This window comes from Phyllopteryx taeniolatus, chromosome 7 (genome assembly GCF_024500385.1).
Source record: "Phyllopteryx taeniolatus isolate TA_2022b chromosome 7, UOR_Ptae_1.2, whole genome shotgun sequence".
Taxonomy (NCBI): Eukaryota; Metazoa; Chordata; class Actinopteri; order Syngnathiformes; family Syngnathidae; genus Phyllopteryx; species Phyllopteryx taeniolatus.
Genome location: NC_084508.1, coordinates 22,183,277 through 22,200,284, shown reverse-complemented (window position 1 = coordinate 22,200,284; position 17,008 = coordinate 22,183,277). Strand labels below are relative to the sequence as shown.

At 42.5% G+C, this 17,008-nt stretch overlaps 1 protein-coding gene across 37 annotated transcripts in view; it reads right to left on the bottom strand.

The window, feature by feature from the left end:
- The window catches only part of adgrl2a (adhesion G protein-coupled receptor L2a), a 147,461-nt gene that overhangs the window by 114,209 nt on the left and 16,244 nt on the right, over positions 1-17,008 (bottom strand). The window lies entirely within an intron of this gene.

Here is a 17,008-nt window from a genome sequence, read left to right as displayed (position 1 = left end):
AAACACTCCAAACGGAGAGGAAGCTACCAACTGAATGGCTTTCTCAATCCACATGCAACATAAATACTAAATCAAATGACAACAGCGTTAAATGCAATAGTTGTACATCTTAATGAACATGATCCAAAATGTTTTCCGACATCTTCAGCCTGGTGAAATATTGACATTATATTTAAAGCCCACAGAACCAGTTAAACATCTATAACCACAAAGGGCAAATATATGACTTACATGGGGTTAAGGGTCAATATTTCCCACAATTATCTGCTTTTGATATGCTAGCTGCAAGCTAAGAAGTAAAATTGTCTTTTCCAACCCAGAGGCGCTGGCAAACAAATAAACACTTGAGAGCAAATGGTCAACATGCTCTGTTTTGACTGACCACTAACTTATCTCTGCCTCCCCACCCTTTCACTCCCATCACTCCCAAGCAGAATTCCTGTCTCCCCACCTCATCCATACCTGTCGCACGAGTAGGACTTTGTTTGAATGTTTGTTTTTGCTCTCTTTCGCTGCAAAAGCAAATGCCCCCCTCCCAAGTCATGGATACACTTGTGAGCCTGCACAGGGTGAAACCTAATGCCTACCTGCGCGTCCAGGTATGCGTTTCACACTACAAACGACTCCCTTTTGTCAGCCGGTTTACACTGCTGGGTTCAACTCCGTCTTCTCAGTTCCATGAACCATTAGCACATTTACCAAGGGATATAGCACCACTCAGGCAACAGGGCACACAGTACCCTATTAGAAACTGTTTTTCCGTCATCTTTTTTTACCCCAATCATAAACAGCCAAGTCCTTCTTTATGTGTCTGCAACTTGTCTCTGAATGTTAGTCTTCATGCACAACTGGGGCATTTTGCTTGTCACGTGCTGCCAGAACTGTAAAACTCTGCTTCCCCTCACTGGAGAATACACACTGGCTACAGAGTGTTTGATCTATTTTATGTGTTTGCTAGTTCGCAGACACAGTAGTACTTCACGGGCATGAAAACATGCAGCATGTACACATTAGGCAACAAAGTTGTAATTAAGACCGCCATAATCACCTCATCTAATATGACAGTATGCCTCATATGAGACTTCTAATTTCAGAGCCATTAAAATGACGTTAATGGAAGTACAGGGCACAACACTGTACAGTATGCTAAGGTCCATATAAAATGTATTTATTTTCAAGCTATGCACGTTTTATTTCAATAAAATTTGAATGGGTTGTGAACAAGCTCACATCTCCTTGCAAAGAAACCATGTTTTCAATCCATCTTCCATGCTTCTTAGATTAGGAGCAAAACATTTAAATAAAAAATAAAAATGGTAGTTTCACCCAAACCTTGTGGCAGGGTGGACAACAGACCAATGACTTTGTTTATATAGTTTATTCTGCAAACGTGTGTGTATTGACAAAGAGAAAGACAAAGAACTAAAGATGAATAAAAGTATCCTAAAAAGCAAATAATTCAATTTTGGTGCATCATTCACTCTTACATGCACATCCAAATTTGTCCAAAAAGTAGAAAGAGTAAGAACATATACTTTTGTTATGGATCCAGATTAAAAAAAAAATGATTGAACATTTATCTTTAATTTCCAAATGTGTATGTGTTTAGTACAATGAGCTAGAAAAAATGTTTTATAAATGTGACAATAACATTGTCAAAGCAATGCTTATTCACCTTGAGTTGCAAAAATTAAAAAAGTGTTTAAACGCTGTGAAAGTCACGAAAAAAAGAAAAAAAAAAGTCATGCCAGGCCCATAGTTGATGATATCGATGGAACGTCTGATGGAAGAAATTATTTTGAATACCGTTTGTCGGTCTATATGTGATCTGTGAATGAAGATTTTTCAAGATTTTTGTGACTACACTGGACACAGAAATGGAGTAAATGTATTTTTCTGGAGAAGGATAAAAGCACAAAGTCTACTGCAATGCTATGTTCCAGAGTTACTCTTTTGACAGTGAAATAATCATACATGCTCTGATTGAAAACACTTGCCATGTCTGCCATTTTCACAGGGTTTTGGAAACGGTGACTTTGTTTTTGTTTTCATAAACTTCCTTTTTAACTTTTTCAAATCTTTGTGTTTCCTATCTCTCGCAAACGGGCACGAAGACACCTATTCCACTGGCCTGGAGACTAGTTGGTGACCTTGATAGGGACTTGAGTCTCCGCTGACTGCAGAGATGTCTCATAGTCTCCCGGAGAGTAGCCAGGTCGCCAGGTGGGCACGGTGAAATTGAACATTTGTTATTTTATTGGAGACTTTGGGCGACGACTCTATATGCTCAACCTTAAAGTAACAATGACACAAAACTGCAATCAATTGTCATCAAAATGTATGTAGTCATCTCTACTTATGCCCACTTTAACCTATGAAAATATCAGAACGATCACTCCAATTTTGGGGATTTTACAGACGTTGAGTTTTTCTCATACATAGACACTCTAGTTTCACAAAATTGCGAGCAATTGTCACCAAAATGTATATGGACATCTCTACCTATGCTCACTTCAACCTCAGAAAATATCAGAACGATCACCCCAACATTTTGGATTTTATGGACGTTGAGTTTTTAGACGCTTGGTGTCAGAAGACTGTGAGCAATCGTCACCAAAATGTATAAGGACATCTCTACCTATGTCCACTTCAACCTCTGAAAATAACCAAATCAAATATTTTGGATTTTATGCGTTTTCCTCATTAGGTCCCGGTGTCCGTGTTCCGCCAGCTGAGCGCGGAGCATGCACAGCACACACAGACAAACACACACACACACATGTATTACACGTTATATATTTATTTAAAGAATATATGTATATACTGGGCGGCACGGTGGGCGACTGGTTAGAGCGTCTGCCTCATAGTTCTGAGGTATGGTATGGTAGCATTTATTATCCATCCATCCATCCATTTTCTGAGCCGCTTCTCCTCACTCGGGTCGCGGGCGTGCTGGAGCCTATCCCAGCTGTCATCGGGCAGGAGGCGGGGTACACCCTGAACTGGTTGCCAGCCAATCGCAGGGCACATAGAAACTAACAACCATTCGCACTCACAGTCATGCCTACGGGCAATTTAGAGTCTCCAATTAATGCATGTTTTTGGGATGTGGGAGGAAACCGGAGTGCCCGGAGAAAACCCACGCAGGCACGGGGAGAACATGCAAACTCCACACAGGCGGGGACGGGGATTGAACCCCGCACCTCAGAACTGTGAGGCTGACGCTCTAACCAGTCGGCCACCGTGCCGCCGCATTTATTATCAGTCCTCAAAATATGTGAAAGAGACAGAGGGCCGTAATTACTTTTCCAATATGTGGTATTTATTTCAGTTAGTAATGTTCTTTTATGCGGCCAGGTGACGGCTGGTTAGCACATCTGCCTCACAGTTCTGAGGACCGGTGTTCAAATCCCGGCCCCGCCTGTGTGGAGTTTGCATGTTCTCCCCGTGCCTGCGTGGGTTTTCTCCGGGCACTCCGGTTTCCTCCCACATCCCGAAAACATGCATGGTAGTTTAATTGAAGACTCTGCCTGTAGGTGTGAATCTGAGTGTGGATGGTTGTTTGTTTGTATGTGCCCTGCGATTGGCTGGCAACCAGTTCAGGGTGTATCCCGCCTCCTGCCCGAAGATAGCTGGGATAGGCTCCAGCACTCCCGCGACCCTTGTGAGGATAAGCGGCTCAGAAAATGGATGGATGGATGGATGTATATACTGTAGATAGGCCTAGGTATATTAGTGACTCCCGTGTGAATTATTTGTCACGTTGTCTGGAGACGTCTTCCTGTTGTGAGCACAAATAATATTTCGGTCTCCTGGAAATGTGACTGATCAGTCTCGGCAACTTCTCTGCCAGTGAGATCGATCCTTCAAGAAAATGCATGCATGTCCAGGAGGAGGGTATCTACGAAGGTTCAGAATTTGGTGCTGATACAAAGATTGTTAAGCCTTGGAGGTCTTTGCTCTGCTGAGAGTCACTCCTTGCAAGTTCTTACTGTATGATGAGGTCTTGTGTCAGCCATCTGTACACTAAAGCTCCACAGGGAGCATCAGGTCTTTACGATCCTTACAAAAATGCACAGGCTCAGCTCCGGATGTTTTGTACATTTTGAATACTTGTGGTGCACATACAGAGACCTGGATGATAATCCCCTTCAAAAGCTAGCCTGTGCACCTAAACCACATTTTTTTTGTATCAGAGACAAAAGATGAATGAAAAATGAATGAATTTGTACCCCAGTCACTTTAAGTCTGTGTTTTATCACTTGCATCCTAGTCACAAATTTTTTCAAAAATCTAGCATTCAGTTAACTCTGTGATCTCTTCAATGCATGCACAGAATTCCAAATAAATTATCATGGGATATAAGCATTTACATCATGTACTATATGAAATACCAACGCCTGGCAACTCACTACCTTGAGTGAGGTAGATGGGCTATGATGTTTACATCACAGTATTATCTTCCTTTAATTTTAATGCAAATGTATGTTAACAAAGATATTTTCCTGGCTTGGTTGTGATTAATGGACTGAATTAAAAGCTTAACCTCAAATGTGTCTGTATTTAACAGAACAACACTCACAAGTTTTCTTTCAAATCACATTGTCTCCCTTCAATGCAGAACTATTAATTTAATCCTTTTATTTTTCTGTCTGTATTTCAATCCAAACAACCTCAGAGACCTGAGCAGCACATTAACAGTTTCTAAAGTTGGCTAACTGTGTCTGAGGATTTATGCAGTCTATCAACAAACTATTACTGGATCCATATTTTTTTTCTTCTGTCATCATCTCCGGGAGGCGTGCTCAAGATACCTTGTGTCTGAAGACAAAAAACAGATGTCTCTTAACAGATTTGCCTCAGAGGCAGTCAAGTCCCCCGCCATGAGGTAAATGCAGAGTGTGTATACCTCATACAGGTAGATGGTTGTTCTAAAATTGATTATAACAGTCTTGTACTTAATGTATTTTGTCTCATGCTGTGCGTGTTCAACATGCACAGACACCAAAGGCACAGACCGGAGGGACACTGTCTGAGTGGCATTCTCCTCATTAGATGCGCCAAAGTTTCCCCTCTCAGCTGGGGGTGGCTTTTCTCTCCCTAGGCCTTTAAACAGAGACGCCGCCAGTGATCATACGCTCAGCCCCCTCCGAACAGCCGTGATCTATGAACAGGTGTTTGCATCTACAGACCTGAGCCAGAAAGATGATAAAGGGCAAGAGAGTGGCTTGATTCCAAAGGCACAATCAAAGCACCAACTGGCCAGTTGTTAATTCGATAAACTGGTTTTTATTTTGTTTTTTTAATGTATGTAGTCCTTATAGGCAGATGTTTAAGTATCCTGGAAAATGAAGATGCGCCAGTGGTGTGTATGACAGACTGCATCAAGATATAGACCGTTGTTTATACAGTTAAGAGCAAAATTGGGGCTTAGTAGCCAAGAGGAAAGAGGTGATTAGAAGAGACAGGAGGAGGGTTGATTGAAAAGGGCAGTTTAAAATTTGAATTAGAGGGGGTGGGGGCGGGGTCTGAAAACAAGAGGCAGATGTGAAAGAATGCATGGCTTCTCCAAGACAAAGGTTTTAGTTGTCCCTCTTTGGCTGTTAGAGGGCCACAGGAGAATAGAGGAAAAGTTGGGCTTTTCTATTAAACGAGGTCTGGGAGAGAGAAGGGGAGTTGGGGGTGTCTGAGTAAGAAAAGAACTTGAGTGGGGGAGGGGATTCAAGTTACAATAAAAAGATTGACAGCTTGCAAGTCTTGCTTGACCCTTGAATTAGCCCCTCAGCTTTCAACAAACCCCAAGAAAGAGTTGGGATGTTAATTGTCAACGAACATCACAGGGATGCAAAGAAGGGGGAAATACAGGCCTGGACATTCACTTAAATGTAAATCAGAGCCAACAGACCACCACGTGTTGAATAGGAAGGTTGTTTCTATTGGTTCTTTCCAATGGCATGCTCACACATAATTTCATACATACTGTAAGACCCTCTCTCTTCTCTAAGCTCAGAAAGACTAAACTACCTGGGGACTCAGAGCTAAGGTGCCAAACACTCAGACATTGCCAAGAAAGGAAAATACTTCCCCCCCAAAAGAGATTACGTTTGTGCTTTGCCATGGCTGAAGACATACAATTTGAAAGCGGAAATCAAAAAATTCGCACTACAGCGGGAAGAGATTGGACTGTTGATCGGATGAGTCTGGAGCCCTGCTGAGCCGGATATGGGGCAGTGATGAATCAGGCGTTGACCCCTTCTGCTGAGGGAATGATTGAGAACAGCCCAGGAATGACATCCACCCAAATGCTGTATGACTGCTGGAGCCCCTCTCCCCAAACAACGGCCCTGACCAAAGATCACACAAGGGGAATATCAGGTCAAACTTGCACGTAGCACAACAGGAGAGATCAGGGTGGGGTGTTGGGTAGGGGTGATGGCTGGCGGCGGGGTAAGGTTGGAATCTATAATGGAAGGAAAAAAACAAAGTAGAAGACAAAAGAAGAGCTTTCTTACTGCATGGGCAGAATAATAGCTGATCTAACTCAGGGTTGATACGTTCTGAGGCAGATGTGAAAGAATGCATGGCTTCTCCAAGACTTAGCTAAAATAAATTATAATTTAATGCTATACAAGCATCAATTTCATCGACAAAAACTATTTCACAACAGAGCCTATGACAGCAGCATGGTGCTTGTCAGGCTGATTGCTCTTCGTGTTTGCACCATTCATCATTTCTATGAGCCACTCAATTCATCGATGAGCTGAGCTCTCGACTGATAAGGACATATGGCTACTAAATAAAGCAATAATGAGCCATCGGTTGGAACAATACAACGCATTGGGTGCAAAACACGAGCAGCTTTACAATAAAACACCAAAAGATAATGCAGTCCATAGAGAATTTAGTAGACAAAACTGTAGCAAATAAGTAAGTGGAAAGTTGTGTGCTGTGATTCCGCCGTATTGCTTTCTGCCTGAATATACAGTATATGACATCCTTAGCCTCATAATCACTTCAGCAATGCCCTGAAAATCCTATTAGTGCTGTAAGATACCTATACCTGTCCTTCCATACGGATTATCGCAAAATGATTCGACACGGCAACAAAGTTGTAATACGGGTTCCATAAATTTTAGTTGTAATTTTGATATTTTACTGGCAACTAAAGTAGATTATCTGGAAGGGTATTTCAAATTGTCATTTCTACTTGCTGATAGCACAAAACTATTATTTCAGCTCTGTTGAGATAAGAGGGATTCAGCCAGGACCATTAAACGGTGTATTTGCCAAGCGTTCCCCATGCTTAGGAATTATTAGGATGACATGAATACAGTACGATAAACAGGAAGCTCAGGAATAGGAATGAGCTTTTCATGGTGATAGGAGCTGCCAATCAGGTCCAATAGGTTCTTGACCAGGCATGGTTCACCTTGAAATACCCTGAATGTATGCAATGCCTATACAGTGAACTCTCCTGACCAGAAACCCAATCCGATTAGAATGTGCACATAAATACTCTGCCGGGTTGTTCCTCAGAGACTACATTAGGACACCATAAAAGTAACATTTACAGTGGCTAAATTAGCCATGGCTAAATTGGTTCAAACAAATTAAGGGATGAGACAAACTGAACTCAGTTGTGTGCCGAAAGACTTTACTGAATCCAGCATAGAAAATATACATATTTGCAGCAACTGGGTCGCATGTCAAAGATTTTCAAATCAACCATTTGACTAAGGCTCTGTTTATACTACAGTATGTACCCAGCGGCCACGGCAGCCCCATTTCAGGCCACCGTGGACAAAACCGGATGCAGGCAGACGGGAGAGGCAAAATGTGCCAGGCCGTGATTGCCGTGGATGCCCAGCAAGATTTTTAAACTGTCAAAATATTTGCCATGGCAGTCACAATGCAAATGAGAAACCAAGTCAGCCCGAGTAAAATGGAGTGAACACAACTAAACCTGACAGTATGTAATGGGGCGTATAAAGTTGAAGGTTGCCCGTAGTGGCACTGGAAGCATATGCATTCTCCAGCATCTCACTCTCTAAGCCATTAATTTACCCACAATGCCATCTATGGCATAGCTGTTCATAAACCCAATGTTGAATGTGTGCGAGTGAGAGAACGATTGAGAGGCTGGGAGGGTGCGTGAGCACGCTGTGCAGCATTTATGTGAGTAACGCTCTCTTTTAAATATTTTTGTACAAAGGATGAATCAGTGAATGACACTGTTGGTGACATAAAACTAATAGTTTCCAAGATTTATTGAGAAGCAGTATGACCACAGTCCTGTTCCACCACAGCACCTAACAGGGTTCCGTAATAGACCATGAGGAAGCGTATCAAGACTTGAATACAGAGGAAAAAAATCGCCAAAATCCCACAGATCACTACGTTTCGGGAAAATGGGGCTGCTGTGGCTGCCGGGAACGTATCTTAAACATAGACAAACAAACAGCCAGGTCATAACTCTGGTCACTGTGCTCGGCTTCACCGAAAATCTGTGACTGTGATTATTTATTTCCATGTCCATGTTTGTTTGCCAAAAAGGAAGCAAGCCCTTTGGATATATGAAGCATGGTTTTAGTGGACAATAATAATGCCGCTGTATTTACACGGATGTGCACCAGTAAGCAGCTTGTGTGACCGTCTAACCCCCTCCCTGTTGAAAATGAGCAAGTGCGTGGTTAAAATCCGTCTTTCTATTCAGGGCTTCGCCATCAATAATGCACTGTAATCGCCAGGCAGTATTAAACAGGATTATTAATTTTTAAAATAGAGGACAGTGACACAATAAATGAACAATGTAATTGAGATGATGACACCGTTACACTGAAAGTGAAAATAAGTCATTCGTCAATGCCATTGTTAGAGATAATAGTGAATAGTGGAACTCCACCTTAAAGTCTTTCTTTGCAAATTCTTGACTTAGATATAAAATAACATAAAACCTTAATACTGGTCGACAAACAATCCTTTATGGGAGGCCGGCCTTTCATTCAACCATTATCTGTAACAGTTGGGAAACTTTATTCCTGTAGGAAAGGTAAATAATCTCCAGTTCCGGGAACTGTCATCGTCAAAAAAACTTAATTGTACAGGCAATCGTTAAGTAACATTTTAACAGTCAAGAAGAAGAGAATACAATATAACCATTGTTAACATTACACACTCAGTTTTAACTTCAGTGGTGAATGATAAAGGCGTGATGCTTATGTGATTTGTGTCAAAGATGGAACTCACACATTTTTAATTACAATGCAATTGTAAAATAATAAATAATAAAACATTCTATGGTAGCTTTGATAAGAAATAACAGTGAATCTGGAGTTGTTCTGTTGTGCCGTACGCTGATGTGTTGTGTGACGTCATGCCTGATGGGAGTTCAAATTCAGATTTATTTATTCATTCATTTATTTTTACTTTTGAGGCATATTTTACCCCTAAAATATTTCTAAAATTAGCTCCCATGACCATGTGGAAGTATTCTTAAGCAAAATACTGAACACCTAGTTGTTCATCGTGCTGTTTCCATCTCTGTGTGAATGAAATGTTATATTGTAATAAAGTATAAATAAAATATATCCCATTAATTATTGTGTGATTGGGTGAATGTGTGTAAAGGCGAACAAGTACCATGAGGGTAGAAATGCAGTACGCAAGTGAAACTCATTTCCTTGGTGACTATTGCATCTAACAGTGACTCAGTAGCACCTTTGCTATATCTAACAGTGACTCATTACACCACAACATAACATCTTCTTTAAATGGTGTGTGGAACTGAAGACAAAATTCTAAACAGGCTTGTAAACCTGTAATCGTTGCGGGTTTTATTTTATTTATTTTTTTGAAGAGTGCCAATTCTTTGCGATGAAAGAAATTTGGCCATAATGCGGCCAACTGTGACTCGGTGTCTAATTGATGCTTTTAACCTTCTACAGCCCAGATGAAGGACAAACGGCCGATATAGTGGACGCCACATTACAGCTCTTAAATAGAACAAAGCAAGAAGATCTTACACAGTACCATACAATGTGGGACAAACGAACAGATGACTGAGACTTTTTGTGTTCTTATAATGGAATGAGATCTTCCATGGACCATGCAAACCTTGGAAGATTTTAAATGCAGTCAATAATGGACTTAACCCATTCAGTGTAGATGAAATCCAGGAGACAAACCCATTAGACAAACTACATAAGTGAATAATTATTGAAACAGTGGCATGAATCTACTGTAGCCAGCTTCATATTGAGCGTGTTACAATCTCTGCCATGCCACCGCTGTATCTATTTTCAATCCCAAAGACGGCATGAATGCCTTCATCCGACAAGCGAAGCAGCACATGTCAACCTAAAACAAGGTATGGCTCTGTCTCTCGTCAGGAAGCACACTCACGCACGCATTCATACACACGCACATGCACACACACAACCACTAAGAGCTAGGTGTCGTCTTTCCAAAATCCAATCACCTGTCAGCCCTAAATCACAGAACCCGGACAGGTAATGGAGCTTGTTAAAACTCATGCAGCTATATTCGGCTTTGTTTATTTTTTGTTTTTTTTGCTCCCAGAAAACTAACAACTACATTGTTTTTTTATGTTTTGTTTGTTTTTTTAACATTTATTCAAAACAAGATGACATAAAGAGCAATGCTTTGAAAAGGTTCAAGGTAAACCATTAAATTTCCTCCAGCAGTTCCGGTGTCACAGCTCCATTGACTGGCCCCGCCCTGGGTTGTTTTGGGGTTGAGTCATTTCCTCAATGTTCATTAGCATAACATCAGGACAGAGTGGCAGATTGTGATGCAAACAAGCTCACCCCACCAACCCTTTATTTTAATAACTAAGGCGCTGGTGAATCCTGGTCTGCTCACTGTACAATGGATAGGGCAATTTTAGAGGCCGGGAGCCAGGGCGGATCTAATGTCAGTTTCAAGCTTAGAGAGTTGTCGAGAACATATTTAAATTCATGAGATGATGAAAGTGGAGTTGCTTAACTTTGCTTGGTGCAACACAGCTATATGATGACATCTGCAATAACAAAAAATAGCACGTTTAGTGTTTTCTTGAAAAGAGAAAAATAGATATCCCCTTCCAACATTATTCAATTATAATTGAAACACATTTTGCATTCATGGCCTGTCTTATCATCCACTGCTGGACAGTAGATACAGCAATCACTTGTGTTACACCTTGTGTTTGTTTAATAAGTGTTTGCTTCCTGGTGATAAGCAAAATAGGGGAAGGAAGTTTTTTTTCCCCCTTCAGTGAATAATTTTCAAGGAATCTAAAGACACAAGGAGAGAAGCTACACAAGACCACCAAGCGGCATACAATAAATCATTCACTGAAGAAAATTATCTACTCCCGACACCAAAGGGATTCTAATTCCCAAAACAAACTACAAAAAGGAGAACAATTTCAGGTCGCACCTTTTGAACCGCCGCTTGGGAATGCGTATGAATTTGAGATGTGAATCTAGGTATCTGTGCATACGTAATCCACTGAAGTGTAAAAGCTACAGATGTAAGTCGTACAGAATCATGACAGCAGAGGACTCACTTGGAATACAAAGTGAATGTGATAACAAGGTCACGCATTCTACACCTCTCCGGGTACTACCGTTTCCTCCCACATCCCAAAAACCTGCGTGGTAGGTTGATTGAAGACTAAATTGCCCATAGGTGTGAATTTGAGTGCGAACGGTTGTTTTTTTTATATGTGCCCTGCAATTGGCTGGCGACCAGTTCAGGGTGTACCCCGCCTCTCGCCCAAAGATAGCTGGGATAGGCTCCAGCAAGCCCGCGATCCTAGTGAGGATAAGCGGTACAGAAAATGGATGGATGGATGCACAGGCAACCAAGCTCAAAAATTACAGTTGAATATGGTGCAGATTGTTTGTTTTATTAAAATAATACAGTAAAAAGGATAAAAAAGTGATATTTTTCACAATTAGTCTTTGATGGTGTCAATAAAAATGCATACCTAAATAAAGATAATAGTGTTCAGTACCTAATGATCTGGCAAGTAAGTAGGTGTGTAAAGGACTCACTTATTCGATGAGTGGATAATACAAATGGTTACTATGCTTATTGTAATTTGAATATGAAGAAGTAATGCAAATGAATGACTGACATTCTGTCGCGTAGGTCAGTGGTCCCCAACCTATTTTGCACCACGGACCGGTTAAGCATAGGCATTTTTATTTCACTGACCGGCTGTCAAGGTCTGGCATATTTACACAGCAAAGATAAATTCACACAACCGGCTTAAAAACGAATGTTAAATGCATGAAAAATACAACTCACCATAACGCGTAACGGATAAAAGAAGCTTTATTTTTCTTTGAGGTCGTAGGCTCTTCTTCTGGCTCCTCAGGTGGCCTTTTTCTTTTTGAAAAGAAGCACTCCGAAGAGGTTTGTTTTTTACTCATTTTTGCTAGTTTGCGGACTTATATTTAGTAACGTATCACGTGACCGATGTGTACAGTCTAGTGTTGTTTCGTTCATGAACGTTTCATTCATAAGAACGAATCTTTTCAGTGAACGTAATGAACTGAATACATTTATGAAATGATTCGTTCTTGGAGCTTGGCTACCGCCGTGATCGAATCGGCTGGGAGCGGAAACGGAACTGCTGCAGCGTTCTGTGCAGTCTCCATCCATTTTCTGCACCGCTTATCCTCACTAGGGGCAGGGGTATGCTGGAGCCTATCCCAGCTAACTGCGGGCAGGAGGCGGGGTACACCCTGAACTGGTTGCCAGCCAATCGCAGGTTCTGTGCAGTAACCGGTAACGCAGACCGGACCAGAAGCTTTGTTGTTAGTGGAAATTAAAAGATCCCAGCAGATGTAGTTTGAATTGCCCCCTGCAATCCATTGCAAATTTCCACTGCATTAAACAAACATTCAACCCAAACATTACACTGGAAAAACTATTGGGTCACTGGGCCATAATACCTACAGGAAGTAAAAATGCCAAAGATAAATATGGCGTGGGTCTTCATCTATTAATGCAGTGGGGCACAGTCATGGTGGAACAAAAAAAAAAAAAAAAAGCTTTCTCAAAATGCTCCCACAAAATAGGAAGCACAGAATGACCACAAACTGTTGCTGTTTAAGAGGTATGTTACAAGACCTTTATCAATATTGTGTACTGTATGTCCACTCCTCTTAGATTCAATATTAAAAGAAAAACAGTACAATAAATAAATGAAATAAAAATGAAAACCTTACCTCAAATAAATTATTTATTTTAAATTATTCCATTTAAGTCCACATTTAAATGGTTTCAAACCTTTTAATTCTGCTGCAATAATTTTGTATTCAAAAAATAAGACAAATAGAATTAGTCTTTCCACTCTTCAGAAAAGTAAACAGGAAGGAGGCCTAAATGCTCCCAACTTTAAACACTATTATTTAGCTAACCAATTACAATACCTCATCAAATGGTTGCACCACAATGAGGAGTATGATCCTTGGCTAGAATTGGAACAAATACACTGCAACAACATCAAAGTCCCAAAACTCCCATTTATTTCCACAAATCTTAAACGCCATAAATGCTTCAAGAACCCAATAATCGCATCCGCCTTAACGGCTTGGTGGCAAAGTTTAGAATCTACAGGATCTTGATTAGCTCCCAGTATGCTTTCCCCAATCTGGCATTATCCATCCATCCATCCATTTTCTGAGCCGCTTCTCCTCACTAGGGTCACAGGCGTGCTGGAGCCTATCCCAGCTATCATCGGGCAGGAGGCGGGGTACACCCTGAACTGGTTGCCAGCCAATCGCAGGGCACATACAAACAAACAACCATTCGCACTCACATTCACAACTACGGGCAATTTAGAGTCTCCAATTCATGCATGTTTTTTGGATGTGGGAGGAAACCGGAGTGCCCGGAGAAAACTCACGCAGGCACGGGGAGAACATGCAAACTCCACACAGACGGGGCCGGGGAATGAACCCAGGTCCTCAAAACAGTGAGGCTGACGCTCTAACCAGTCGTCCACCGTGCCGCCTCTGGCATTATGCAGATTTCGAAATTAATAATATACCCCTTAATTTTAGTACGTACATGGGAACAAAATGGAATTGACCACCGACAACAACTATTTAACAATAATGTTTTTAGGACACGTGATGAACTGTTCCAACAATTCCAAATAATAGGCGGAAACTTTCTTCAATACAATAAATTAAAAGCAGCAATAAAAAAAAGAATACCAACACTCCAGAGCACCCTCGAACTGCCAGAGTTTGTCAAGCAAATAGTGAGGCTTCTCCCGCAAAGTAAAAGAAATCTGTCAAAAGTTTATAAATTAATTTCCTGTACTAAATCAATGCATTTAACAATCACCAAATGGGAAGAAGGCTTTTCCATGTCCGCTGACCATAGCTACTGGATACAGAGTTGTAACAATACGTTTATCATGACAAAAAACGCAAATTTACAGCTTATACAATATAAAGTGCTGCATAGAACACACCATAAAACACAATTTACTCAGGATACTATGCATAAAATGGGCTTCTCTTCATCTAATATATGCGCGCAATGCACCAAAAATACCCCAGACCCTATTTTCATGCTATATGGGAATGCACACCTATTCAATGCTTTTGGTCTTCGGTTACACAAAAACTCTCTTACATTTTGAATTTCAGGATTCCACTTTCCCCAAGATTTTGCATACTTGGAGACTTAAGCATAATCGGCCTCCCTAATAAATATTTACAATCATAACTTGTCGCGGTAGCTACCGCTAAGAACACAATTCTATTAAACTGGAAAAACAAACAAGCTATTAACATCAATCTGTGGCTAAATCTCATCATAGAATATATTGCGTTAGAAAAAATATCAGCAGAATGAAAAAATCTATTCCATATATACGTAGATAGCTGGTCACCTTTCCTCAACATGCTAAATCTAGACTCTTGATTTCTTTGCCTGAGTAGGGTGCCATTTGACAATAAGACTTTCTTCGTAAGTGTGGAAGTAAACTTTTGAATTTTGTATTCTTTGTTGTCAAGGTTGTTGTTGTTGTTTTATTATTAGTATTTTTATTTATTTTAATTTTCCCACACATTTTAGATCGGTTTGCATGGTGAGAGGACACATGCATGGAGTGGGGATCTTCTTCTCTTGTCCCTGTGTTTGCGGTGCCGGTGTCTTTGGGGGCGGGACTTTCTTCACTCCTTCCCGATCTCGGGAGTGGGGGGTAACCACTGGAGTGACCTCCCGGGAAGTATTGGTGGTGTGATGGTGACCATGTTCCGTGGGTGCTGGAGCGGTGCCAGCTGGCGCCCGCCTGGGTCCCCCGCTGTGGCTGCTGGTGGTAGTGGTGGGGTCCCCCTGTCGCTCTTCGGACCTGCTTCCTCTTCTTCTCTCCGTTCCTTGCGTCCCGCTGTGGGAGCCGGGTGGTCCCCTGCGGGTTGTAGGGCCTGCTGTGAGGTTTTTGTCCCTGCCTGGTTTGTGGGGGGGTTCCACCTCCTACACTGTGGGGCGGGCAGTAGGTGCTGGCGGGAATGTGTGTGTGTGGGGGGTTGGGCGGGGGGGTGTCCCGGGGTTGGAACTGCGGGTCTGGGTGGGGCAGCCCTCTTCGTCGGTGATTGTCCGGCCTGATGGGGCCGACCCTCAGCAGCCATGCCTCTTAATCACTCACTTAGCACTTTCTCACTAATCACATCTGGGTACATATACATATCAAAGGGTTCCTGGGGGACTGGTATGTGGTCGGGAGGGTGTGGGTGTCGGACTGGGTTTCAGCACGTCTGGGGTGGCTGTTAGGCAGCAGTGCCTGCGAGCCCTCCCCCTCGGCTCACTGGCCTCTCCAGATTTTAATGCACCACACTACTCGGGGGGGCACTGATACACGGGGTACGGCCAATGACTGCCAGTCGGGGAACTGGCAGTCATTGTAACAGCGGGGGAGGTGGGTTTTCACTTAGCTGCATGGCGGTTCTCCCACCGGGCTGGATGACTGCTTGGCGTTGGGGCTCCCCTCTCATGGCCCGCGGCTGCTCCCTGGGTTTCTCCCCTTATCGTTTCCTTGTCAGGTGCCCCTATCCGCCCTCCTTTCCAACAAACAAGGGACATTCTCACGCCCTCAGGCTGGGCGGGGACTGGCATCGCAGGCCCCGTAGATTGGGGGGCGTCTGGCTCTCCTGAGGTTGGGAGGGTGATGGAGCGGTGGGTTGGCTGGGGGGGTGGCATTGGGTCCCTGCGGCCCCCACTGAGTGGCCAGTTGTCGGGGCGCCTCGGTGGGGCCGGCAGTCCGCCCTGGGTCTCTTGGTGTGGGATGTGTCCCATCCACCGGGCTGCTCTCGGGTGGACCCCTGGGCCCGATCCCGCCCCTCGATTGATTGGGTGGGGACCTCAGCCTCCGCGGTGCGGGCACAACAATTACAGGACACTTCTGTCAGTCTTTGTGCATGTAAAACGGTGTCAATTCACTTGCATGTGTCCGCAGGCACACACGCCTGGGACTTTTTCACTGGGTGTGGGGCTACTCACTTATTGCGACAAATAACTCATGAATATGAGCATTACTTATTTATCCCCTCACTCATACTGTAACCCTTTTCTAATTAACATAGTCAATCCCACCACACTTCAGTTGTATAGCCGGGTTCTTGCATGCTTCTTCTCCTGTCCTTGTCCTGTTCTAGCTTGTCCTGTCCTTCCCTCACAGGGTGTAGCACTACAGCCCCATGCAACATTCATATTTAATGTTTCACTATTGTCGATAATGTAATGACTTACTTTTCACATCCTGTTTACAATTAGTGCTTTGTCTTTTGTCTTCGTTTCTCTCTCCCCTCTAGAAACTTTGTTCTGTTCGACTCTGATTCTCAATAAACTTCAATTATAATTCTAAGAAACCACAGCAGAAGATTAAAAACTCCACTGTGACACAGTAAAACTGTTCTGGCATAAAAGGGATACAGATCCTCCATTCTGCTTGACCTAACAGCAGGACAAAAAAAAAAGAAAG